The 11,444-nt window shown below is 44.1% G+C and overlaps 1 pseudogene; it reads right to left on the bottom strand.

Annotated features, from left to right (window-relative positions):
* Positions 1–9,845: 9,845 nt before the first annotated feature.
* Positions 9,846–11,032, bottom strand: LOC120841774 (annotated as a pseudogene).
* Positions 11,033–11,444: the final 412 nt, after the last annotated feature.

Raw genomic sequence — 11,444 nt, 5'->3', positions numbered from 1 at the left:
CACCTCTCAAACGCCTCAATTTCTTCAATTAAAAGTGAGCACAAACACTTTGAAGAAGTACATATGGGAATGGGAAATCCCGATCGCCTCGTCATATTTCTTAATGGCTGACTTTGTCATAACTTGCTGCAACATTACCTGGTCTGCAGTCTCTGGTGTGGTCTGCCCCAGTAAACTTGTTGCCACTGGCTTAGCTAATAGTGGTAAGAGAGATTGAAAACCTTTTGAGATATAAAAGGCTATAGGAGTCAAAACTTCCTAATTATATTTTTTTTTAGAAATGCTTATAGCTCTACTATTAGCTATAGTAAATGTGTGCATGTGCAGTGACATGTTCTAAATAATTGAGTGTTGCCTTTTTTTTTTGATGTTAAGTGTATCCACCATGTTGAGGAGATCGCAAGACTCCGGGCAAAGTGCAAGCGTTCGAAGGACAAAGCACGAAGGCTGCAAAAAGAGTTGGACGTCGTCCAGGTCCTGAACAGGGATCTACAAACGGCCTTGATTCGGAAAGAAGGTGCGTACTCTTATTTTAAATGATTTTGGTGCCCTTGCAGAAACGTTTGGGTTTAACTTTTTCCCAAGCAAAGCAGAGAACCAGTTATTGCACTGCTTAGGCATGGTTGCAAACCCCTCCCTTCTTCCTTTTTTATTTGTGGTTATAAAAATCTGCAACAAAGGGTTGTGTTGCTTCCCAGTGGTGTGCTTATCTTGTCCGATAGTACCCTATTATGGTTCCTTCATAACTGCTCTTTTAAAATTCATCAATTTCTGTGCTGAGACTTTTTTTGTGATAAATGGTAACAGAATGTGGGAGATTTGGGTCTGTCCGCTCCTGGCTTCTATAAGTTCTAGATGGAATGAGGAGTTTTAGATGTTAGAAAAGCGAAAAAATGAAATGGACAAAGCTACCGTAGAATACCGTGCATCCGCCCATACCACATGAAGTGCCCATTCCCAAATTTGTAAAATCTGCGAAAATATGCACAGTACATCGATATGTAGAATTGATGACCGGACAAGCGCCCATCCCCCATTTTTTCATGATTATCTCAAAATCTTGAGTGAGCGCTTGCCCGGTATTTTACGGTATAAAACGAATGTCAAAAGTCTAGAGTTCCTGTATAGGCTCCTTACGGAAGGCAGAGTTGCGCGTCTGTTTTCCACGTGCCACCGCACCGCTATTCGCCGAGATCTGATCACGTGAGCAGCCGGATCAAGTGTCGTGCAGGAAAGAAGACGTTGCGCGCGCCCCGGCGTACGTTCCCCTGCTTTTGAGCACGCCACGTGCCTCGAACGCACGCCACCGCTATTTGCCGAATTCAGTCACTAAGGAGCAGACTCCACATGCTGTGCAGGAAAACCGGTGCTCCGGGAGTGATTTAAAAGGTTAAAAAGCGCAAACAAAACAAGGACAATAAAGACACAAAGACGACAGGACGGGCCCTAAAATCACCCGTCCTGTCGTCTTTGTGTCTTTATTGTCCTTGTTTTGTTTGCACTTTTTAACCTTTTAAACCAATATGAACCAACTCGCCCAAACGCAAGTTTTAATTTGGGGGTGGACGCACAACTCTTGCTCTCGTAGGGAGCCTATACAGGAGCTCTATTTAAGTCTGCCTAGCTCTCTCGCAGTCTCTTCCAGTGTGGCAGAGGACTTTTTATACTACAGCTATTACAGAATGTTTTTGCATAGTGACCTGCAAGCCTACAACTGCAGGTGCTTTCGGTGGCAACGACATGACCACGAAGGCCTTAGTCAGCCATGGCAGCCTGTGGATGCAGTTTACTGCAACTTTGTCGCAATTGCAGTGAACACAGTTAATGCAAGTGTCTCAATCATGTTACGTTTGAGCATCCCCAAAGTGTTTCGGTTGCTCACATCAGAAGAGTACCTTGAGCTTGACCAGATTTTTATGTGATATCTGTGCAGTGCCTTCAAGTCATTAAATACAGTTCAAAATTAACTTCCATGTTCTCAATGTTGACTGTTGGGCGAGTTCGGGATGAATCTTCAAGAACATGTTAGCGCCCAAAGCGCCACTCGACCAATACCGTACGCCAAAGCTGCTCTCAGGAATTGTATTTCTCTTTCCGCCAAACCATTCGCAGCCAAGCTGACACAACTATCACCGTGACTTTAACCGTTTTTTCAACAACTATCACCGTGACTTTTGATGAAATTAGCTTCTATAGCCTCTCTTACAATTTCGTTTTTATGTATGCTGATGATCATGCATTTCGTAAACACAGGTTTACATCCGCAGTCACAATAGTGCATCGATAAACGGCCATCCCGATGGCAACTCACTTTCTGGAAAGGGTCTTGAAGAAGTTACTAGTGGTAGATATCTCAGAACAAGAAGTAACCCAAAAGAAAGAAAGGGTGACAGAAAACTTGCAAAAAATGTGCAAACTGACTGACCCTTTCCATAAGGCCCCGGTAGGCTGTTTGAAGAAGCACCAGAAACCGTTCGTTGCATGCGTGGAATGTGTTTATCAGGTTCCCTTGACATCTGGCAAACAGTACGTAGGCCAGACGGGAAGATGTATTAACAATAAATTACGGGAGCACAACTAGAAAGTGAGTTGCTATTGGGATGGCCATCTGTCGATGCATTGTTGTGATTGTGAATGTAAACCTGTGATTACAAAAAGTACGATCATCAGCACACATAAAGATAAAATCGTAAGAGAGATTATAGAGGCGAATTAAATCAAAAGTCACGGCGATAGTTGTGTCAGCAGGGCTTCAATTATTTTGGCGGAAAAAAAAACACAGTTCCTGCGAGCAGGTTCGGCTTACGGCATTGGTTGAGTGGCGCTTTGGCGCAGAGCTTATATAGATGTTGATCTCTGAAAATTCAGCAGTTGAAGTTTGCGCACTGCATTTTCTGTTCCTTCCTCTTGTCCTTGTCAAAAAGCACTACCATGTTCTCGAAGTTCCATATTCCCCCAGGATTGAGTTTTGGTGTAATGCAACAAATAAGAATGTAATGCCTTCTAAATTGTTATGAGGTTTGAAAGTGCCTGGTTAGTCTTACAATGTATATATTGCATATTAGTGGAGAATTTCTACCTACCGTAGTATCCCAAGTGATAACCCTCCCTAAGGTAAGCTGCGAACATGTTAAGAGAAAATAAGGAATGAGCTAACGGTTAGCGTGTAAAGGTTAGTTCATCTTCAGCGGGGTAGCTGTTAAGTCCAGATATTGCGGTAGTTTTTTATAAACAATATTCCATACTATTTCCTCTCCACGAAAACATGAGTGCAGGAGGAGCATGCTATGTGTTCGACATACTCTCTTTGAGAAGCTACAGCATCATAAATTACATGGCCATGACCCTTACTATACCTATTAAGTTTTTGGCAGATGGTGTCATAGATGCTGTGTAGGGACTGGACCAAACTGTGATCAGCCTTGTGTTGTGTGGCACTGCTCTCCCTGTATACACAGGGGCAGGAGTGCAGCCGCATTGCTCAAGGCTGGTGGGTGGTTGATCAAATCGGTATATGCTTGCCACCTCACTCTCAGCTTTTAGTGTAGCACCACACACATTTTGGGGCAGTGCCGCACACTGTTCATATATTGTCATATATTTTTCACAAAACCGGTGGCAGCAGCACCAGCTCCAGTGGTGCAGAACGTGTGCCAGACACGTGCCGCCTTGGATGGAGCAGCTGGTGCCGTGGGACCTCCGTCCGCTGAGGCAGCTGCCAAAGCACCCGCTGAGGCGGATCAATATCACCTCCTAAACTTTATAGAAAGTGATATGGTAAGTTGATTCGGTAATTGTTGGCTTCATAGGAGACCTTTGGATAGAAAGCTTTTCTATGCTTGCAGGATGTCTTCATTATGAAAAGACCTTGACAATTTGTCATTGACCATGTAGATCTTGATAAATGTTGCTCAAATGAGATTTGTTTCAGCCTTATCATCATAAATCATTGTTTTTTGGTGTTGCATCACTTCACCAGCAGTGGTGCTTATAATGTCCTGAAAAACGTATCTAAGGCGACATATGTTTGTAAAAAGATTTAGACTTGCATCTCTAACATTCTGAGTGCATAAGGCAGAAAGACTTAGAGCATCACATTCCTTAATACTAATTACCTTTGGCCCATACAATAAACCCTTTTCAGAAGTATGTGCGTGTGTAAGGCCGCCATTTCTTAAAGGGCAACTCCTTTCAATTCCGAAGATTTCGGGATAATGAGGGATTTCGAATTAAAAAGCCCTAGTAAAAGACACTACGTCGTTAGCTTCGCAAAAAATGAAATATATATTTTTAAATCTAATTTTAAACACGAGCGGAAATCGAAACCGAAACTTTGGCCCCGTCCGGCAACATTGGCCTCGGGCCGCCAAGTACATGGCCATCACGTGGTACGAGATGTCACGTGATCCTCGGCCCAACGACGGGCGGGATGGGGGCGGGCGTGCGGCAGGCGCGAGTGTCGTCTGCACCGCACTCTTCGCCACGTTTTGGTGTCTACGGCATTCAACGACGTCTGCACAACTGCGGCATAAGTTTGCGACTCTGCACACGTTGTGTCTATAGTGTGGACGAAACTCCGAGAGGCAATAATCACAAATGGTGAGATGACGACGGTGGTTGTGACGTGGAAGACGGCGGTAACGGCGGGACCACAGCGGGTGGTTGGTCTGCTCCCAAGAAGCGCGCTGCGCAGGCGCGTACGCCAATCACGTGGACACCGCTGAACACCGAGAGGCAACGTTGCTGACGTCATGCGCTACGCTCGATCGGAGAAGTAAAAACAAGCAAAAAGGGGCCATGATGATGACGTTCAGTTCAATGTTGGCTCCGCTCATGCCGTAGCCTTGACTGCGCTGTTGGTTGCGCCTGAATTCGCCCGCTCGAGTCAGCCTATTTTGGCAACTTGGCGAGTTGCGAAGTTTGCCGGACTGTTTAAGAAACATTTAGAAAGAACTGCGTCATAATATTTGACGTGTGGTTTTCCCAAGCGATACTGAAGAGGACTGCATTGTTTTTTCAAAACCAAAATGAAGCGGAGTTGCCCTTTAAACGCGGATCCTGAGTAAGCATTGGAAACAAGCGCCGCGTCAGTGATTGACGTTGATAGGAAGTGAGTGCACCGTCAGCGTTCCACTTGAACTTCGATCCAATCACAGCTGTCGTCTCCAAGAAATTGCGACCGCCAATGTTGTTTGATTAGGTTTTGAAAAGGGTCTATTTTTTCTACGTTCACCAGGTACATGTGAATGAAACTCCATCAATCTTGGAGCATAAAGTAGCTCTTTTTTTTAATGCGGTAGTTTTATAGTCCCAGCCACGCTTGAGGTTGCATAGTAACTGCGTGCACCGGTGAAAAAGTGGCATGTGTTGCACTGGCAACCGAAATCAGTGGGCTCGTCTTCTCATGTTCTCTATCCATCACGCCGACCGAAAAGTTCAGGGGGTGGGGACGGGAGGGGGATCATGAAACACCATCTAAGAAGCTGGGCTTGGAGGCAAAGTGGGCTGGAAAGGGAAGAGTGAAATCACAAAGCATGCAGTCAGCCAGTGAGCGTGCTGTTGAGTTTTTCTGAGCTGGCCAAATAATCTTGCCAGCAGCCGACGCTACAAGAGAGCTTGCCACCCAGTGCCCCGTCTAGTTCGACAGCGGCATAATCAGGAGACAGAACAAAAGAGCTCAATAGCTCGAGCAGCGTAGTACTGTTGTATGGGCGCTTCCGAGGACGTTTGAAAATGATTGTATTAAAAAAGGGGTTAAACTAACAAAAGCTCACTCTAATCAATATGCACGAAGAAGCATTCCATGAAAAGAGGACCTCTCCGCCAAATACATCGGTTTCGCCTCCTCTTTTCATTTTTTTATAGATGCATTTCCACAATGTTGACGTCATGGTGACGAGGAAAGCCTGGGACGACAGCATCCTGAACAAGGACGTAAGGCCAAGCGTCGCTGTCAAGAACCTGGCCGTTGCTTTGTGGGGGTCTAGTGTCCTTGTGGAGAGAACTGTTACTGGGGCGGCGTCGAACGCCAATACCAACAAGGACAGCAGGCCGCCTTTGACGCCCAGGAAAGTGGCATTCCTAAGAGGCGAGTGCAAATTATGACGTAATCATAACCTAAACAGTTATTTGAAAAATCTTCTCAGTCAAGGCATTATCATGGCAGCTAGTTGGTATTATACTGGTAGTTTACAATGTTTCGGTGGTCTTAGGATGGACCGCATAAATTTATCCTTCAGTACACTCTGACGGAATTTAGCACACAAGTATAACATGATTGTGGAAGCTTTTAGTAAAATTATGGGAAGATTAGGCAAACTCGGTAAAACTCAAAAGCTCTTTTTTTTACACTTTTTGTGCAAACACCAGATAATTTGTTTGTGCCGCTGGCCTTTATTCTGGCTATATGAAGTAAACGGTGCATAGGACATTTTCATTTCCTTTTTATTTCAATAATTTTCAGTTGCAATACATGCCACAGTGGCCCGGAATATTATCTGATGTCTTCGCAATAAAAAAAGGCTCTGCGAAAATTTCTTCATTGGAACAACAATTCTCTTTTTTGTTTTCTTCTTTTTGACTCAAGGGTGTCTATGTGCTGATGCTTAGAAATGCTAAAGCCACTGCTTTCAGGTATACTTTTGTAATAAATAAGAGCGTGATATGCCACTTTATCTTATCACTTTCATGTGCCCATGGAACAACGTGAACTCCCAGTAGGTATTATGAAAAATTACAGTAGCTCTAGGTACTTGTTGTGCAGTGACAAAAAAAGCAGGGTTATAATATGGGATGTCTTAATCACTTACTCTGAACTGAATTCAGCATTAGCATTGTACTTATTTTTTAATAGTTTGATCTTGGCTTGCTAGAGTATTAAATAGGAGAGGGGCACTATATCATCATCATCATCATTTATTTTCCTTGAGGGCCCCAGGGGGCATTATACAAGGGAGTGAACACACTAAAAACATCAACAAAAATAGTTAATAAAAAACACGCTGTAATCTATACTTGTATTTCAGAAAGAAAGAGGTTAACGGCTGCAGCAAACTTGTTAGTATCAGTCATGTTTACAATGAGGTCAGGTAATGAGTTCCAATCGTCAATAGCAGATGGTAAAGTCGACATTTTATAGGAGACAGATGACGAAGTAATTGAGCGCAGTTTACATGAGTGGTCAAAACGAGGGAAAATACGGTAGGGAGGTGATAGGAGAGAATCTTTTAGATGGTTGTTGTGGTAAAAGATTTTGTGAAGAAGAGTGAGACGTGACACCCTTCGACGTAAAGAAAGTAAGTCAAGGTTAGCTGATTTGCGTAATCCTGATATGCTAGTGTATGGGGAGTAGTCAGAGTAAATAAAACGAAGACCTCTGTTTTGAACGGATTCAAGGTTGTTAGTTAGATATGATTGCCATGGTGACCATATGGATGAAGCAAATTCAAGTTTAGATCTGACCAAGGTCGTATAAGCTAGTAGTTTTACTGAAGGTGTAGCTAGTCTGAGGTTACGGCGAAGAAATCCGAGAGTACGGTTAGCATCGGCAGTGACAGCATTTATATGAGTAGTCCATGACAGATCAGAGGTCAGGTGAACGCCTAGGTATTTATATGAGGAACAGGTAGCTACTGGGATAGTGGAAAGGTGATAAGAAAAGGATGAAACATGTGAACTGCGGGTGAATGATAGAGATTTACATTTATTAAAGTTTAAAGTCATTTGCCATTTGTGGCACCACTGAGTTATAAGTGCGAGGTCATTCTGCAAAATTTGATTATCGTGGTTTGAATAGGTCTATAAATTACACAGTCGTCGGCGAAGAGACGTATTGAAGAGGAGATGTTGAGGTAGAGATCATTAATGTATATTAAAAATAGAAGGGGGCCAAGAACGGTTCCCTGGGGGACGCCGGAGGTTACAGTGCAGGTGGTAGATTTGGTGTTGTTAATAGATGAGTACTGGGTGCGATTTGTGAGGAATTCGGAGATCCATTTGACGACTGAGGGATGGATATTAATATTTCTAAGTTTCAGTAAGAGACGTTGATGAGGGACCCTGTCAAATGCCTTGGAGAAATCAATAAATATGGCGTCAGTTTGCTTATTAGAATCAAAGTTTGAGTAAACGTCAGTAAGAAAAGCTGTTAGTTGCGTTTCGCATGAGTATGACTTGCGAAAGCCGTGCTGATGCTCGAAAAGAAGGCTGTGGGAGTCTAGAAAGTTTATTATGTTAGAATAGAGTATATGCTCTAAGAGTTTAGACGACACACTGGTGAGCGAGATGGGGCGATAGTTGTTAATTAGTTGGCGATCACCTGCTTTGTAAACGGGGATGACGTTAGCGATTTTCCAATCGCATGGAATTTCAGAAAGTTGAAGAGACTGCGAGAAAATGTCGCAGAGGAAAGTTGAAGAGACATGTTTAGTATTTATTAATATTTTCGAGTTTATTTGGTCGTCGCCAGAGCTAGAAGACACCTTCAGCTGATCAATGGCCTTCAGTACACCAGAGCGGTCGATCATGATAGGATTCATAGAAGGATGAAGGGGTTGGCCCAAGTTGGGCATACTTGACAAGTCTTCATTGGTAAAGATCGAGCTAAAAAAGTTGTTAGTTTCAAGAGCACTATGTTCGTCAGAAAGTGGAAGGCCGTACTCGTCAACGAATTGTAATGGAAGACAGAGTGCTGGGTTAATTACTTTCCAAAACTTTTTAGGTTTATTGGTTAAAATGTTGGGAGGTCATGAGTATAAAATTTGGATTTGGCATCATGAATCGCGGATTTGTAGGCCCTAGCGCATTCGTGATAGGCGTTCCAAGATGCGTTAGTGTTATGAGCCTTTGCCCTCGTATAAGCTCTTTTTTTCCTGTTGGAGTGACAATGAACTGTTTTATCGTACCAAGGGTTAGTGTTATCGGATATAATTCGAGTGAGTGGAACGAAACGTTTGATTAGGCATGTTAGTCTATCTTTGAAAAGAATCCAGTTTTCATTGACCGTCCTTTCTGCGAAGTTTACTGAGAATATGTGATAAAATTCTTCGAGGTTGGTGTTGATAGATGCGTAGTCGGCTCTCGCATAATCGTGAATGAATTTGCAATAACGTGATTTCTTAGGAGTAGTGATGGAGAATGTTAGCTCAATGACGAGGTGGTCGCTAATGCTGGGTAAGTATGTGACGTTGCTGAAGAGAGAAAGGTCATTGCTTAAACGTAGGTCGAGTACGTTGCTGCAGCGATTGGTAATTCTAGTGGGTTGAGTGATAACATTAGATAGGTTAAAATCTAAACAAAGGTCAATAAACTCTTGAGAAAATGCACAGCTAGAACAAATAGTAGACCAGTCAATATTTGGGTAATTGAAATCACCAAAAAGGGTAACTAAAGCGTTAGGATATTTACATGCGAGTTCAGGAAGGCATTTATACAGCTCAATAACAAAATCTCTTTTATTATCCGGCGGCCTGTAACACACACCCATTATTACGGAAGGCGTTGTGCAAAGATACACCCAAACAACTTCTAGGTCAGTGGTAAGCGGTATTAGCCGTGATGGTATATGGTCTTTTATGGCCAAAAGTACGCCCCCTCCTTTTCTAGTTTTTCTATCAGACCTATACACTCGAAAGTTTAGTTGCGAGGGAAATAGCTCAACGTCAGATATATCAGGGCTTAGCCACGTCTCTGTAAGTACAACAAAAGCGGCATTACACCCTTCGATTACTGAAATTATTTCGTCTCTCTTTGGTATTAGGCTTCTAATGTTAGTAAATAGGATAGAATGACTTGAAGATTTGTTAGTGATAACATGGTGCTTTGCCGGTCTACTTCTAGAGGGCGACGAGAAGAAGCGCTGGCGTGGCTATGTGTCTTTTTCTTTAACGGCGCCAAGAGCGGCATCGAATACATAGCACTTATCATTTATAAAAAGTTTATCATGACGCAGTCTGTAGGGGGTGCCTTTTGGCCTTGCAAAATCAAGAAGGTGACGGCGTGCGAGCCGGACAGAAATTGGGAAGTCTTCGCTGATGGCTACGCGAGTTCCTTTAAGCTTGTGGGCTGATGAAAGAACGCTATCTTTATCTTTAAACGAAGAAAACTTTACTATTATTGGGCGACATTTCTGAGGGTCGAATGCTCCTAGGCGATGCGCCCTTTCAATCCTAGATGATTCAACTTGCACGTTTAGTTTCTCGGAGCACAAGCTAGTGACCAAGCACTCTGACTGAGCCCACGTTTCCTTGTCTGCGTCGGTGATGCCAAAAAATAAAAGATTACAGCGACGGGATCTGCCCTCTGCATCATCGCAACGTGTTTTTAGCTGAGATAGTTCGTTTAAGGCAGCAGTAAGCTGGGGTTCAGTGGTCGCGGCGCTACTAGTATCCTTCTGCTTTAGTGCGTCGAGTTCACTCGCGAGTTTGTTAAGTCGCTCTTCAAGTGTTGAAACTGTCTGTTCACTTTGTTTTTGTTTTTCTTTTAGAAGGTTTACTTCTTGTTGAAGTATAGCATGACTGTTTTTAAGTTTATCGACTGTTTCTTGTAAGCTAAGTAATTGTTCTTCTTGGGGTTTTGACATGGGACCTGGGTTCCGCTCAACATCACCAGACAACAACAGCAGCAGAACTCTAAAAGACTCAATACAAGCTTCAGGGCATGGAAGCATAACAAGACAAACATTGTCTGATTTAAAACAATGGCAAGGTTTTTGTTTACTAACCTGCGGGAGGACGAAAAACATGAGCAACTTCATGGCTGCAGAGCTTCCATGCCCACTGGCGCGCTGTCACAAGGGGAGCTCCTTTATAGCTGCCGCTGTCGATGTCCCTGCTGATGACGTGGTGTGAACGAGGTTCTCGATGAACTTGATACCAGGACAGGACGGTGCTGTCGACGAGTGATTGGCAGGTTGAAGATTGCCGTCCGGATGCCGGAAGAAAACCGCGCCGTCATCGTGACTCCAGTTAGTTGGGGACCCACGCGCCGGCACGCTCAGGAACTGCGGGAGGACGAAAAACATGAGCAACTTCATGGCTGCAGAGCTTCCATGCCCACTGGCGCGCTGTCGCAAGGGGAGCTCCTTTATAGCTGCCGCTGTCGATGTCCCTGCTGATGACGTGGTGTGAACGAGGTTCTCGATGAACTTGATACCAGGACAGGACGGTGCTGTCGACGAGTGATTGGCAGGTTGAAGATTGCCGTCCGGATGCCGGAAGAAAACCGCGCCGTCATCGTGACTCCAGTTAGTTGGGGACCCACGCGCCGGCACGCTCAGGAACTGCGGGAGGACGAAAAACATGAGCAACTTCATGGTTGCAGAGCTTCCATGCCCACTCTGTCAGGGGTCTCAAACACGCGGCCCACCTGGCGTTTGCTCGCGGCCCGCGTAGTCGGGCATAAGTAAAAAAAGAATGACACTAAGGGCATAACCAGCACATTTCACT

This window comes from Ixodes scapularis, unplaced genomic scaffold (genome assembly GCF_016920785.2).
Source record: "Ixodes scapularis isolate PalLabHiFi unplaced genomic scaffold, ASM1692078v2 ptg000208l_1__unscaffolded, whole genome shotgun sequence".
Lineage (NCBI taxonomy): Eukaryota > Metazoa > Arthropoda > Arachnida > Ixodida > Ixodidae > Ixodes > Ixodes scapularis.
Note: the sequence above shows the minus strand (reverse complement) of the source record. Positions and strands in the feature narration are given on the sequence as shown.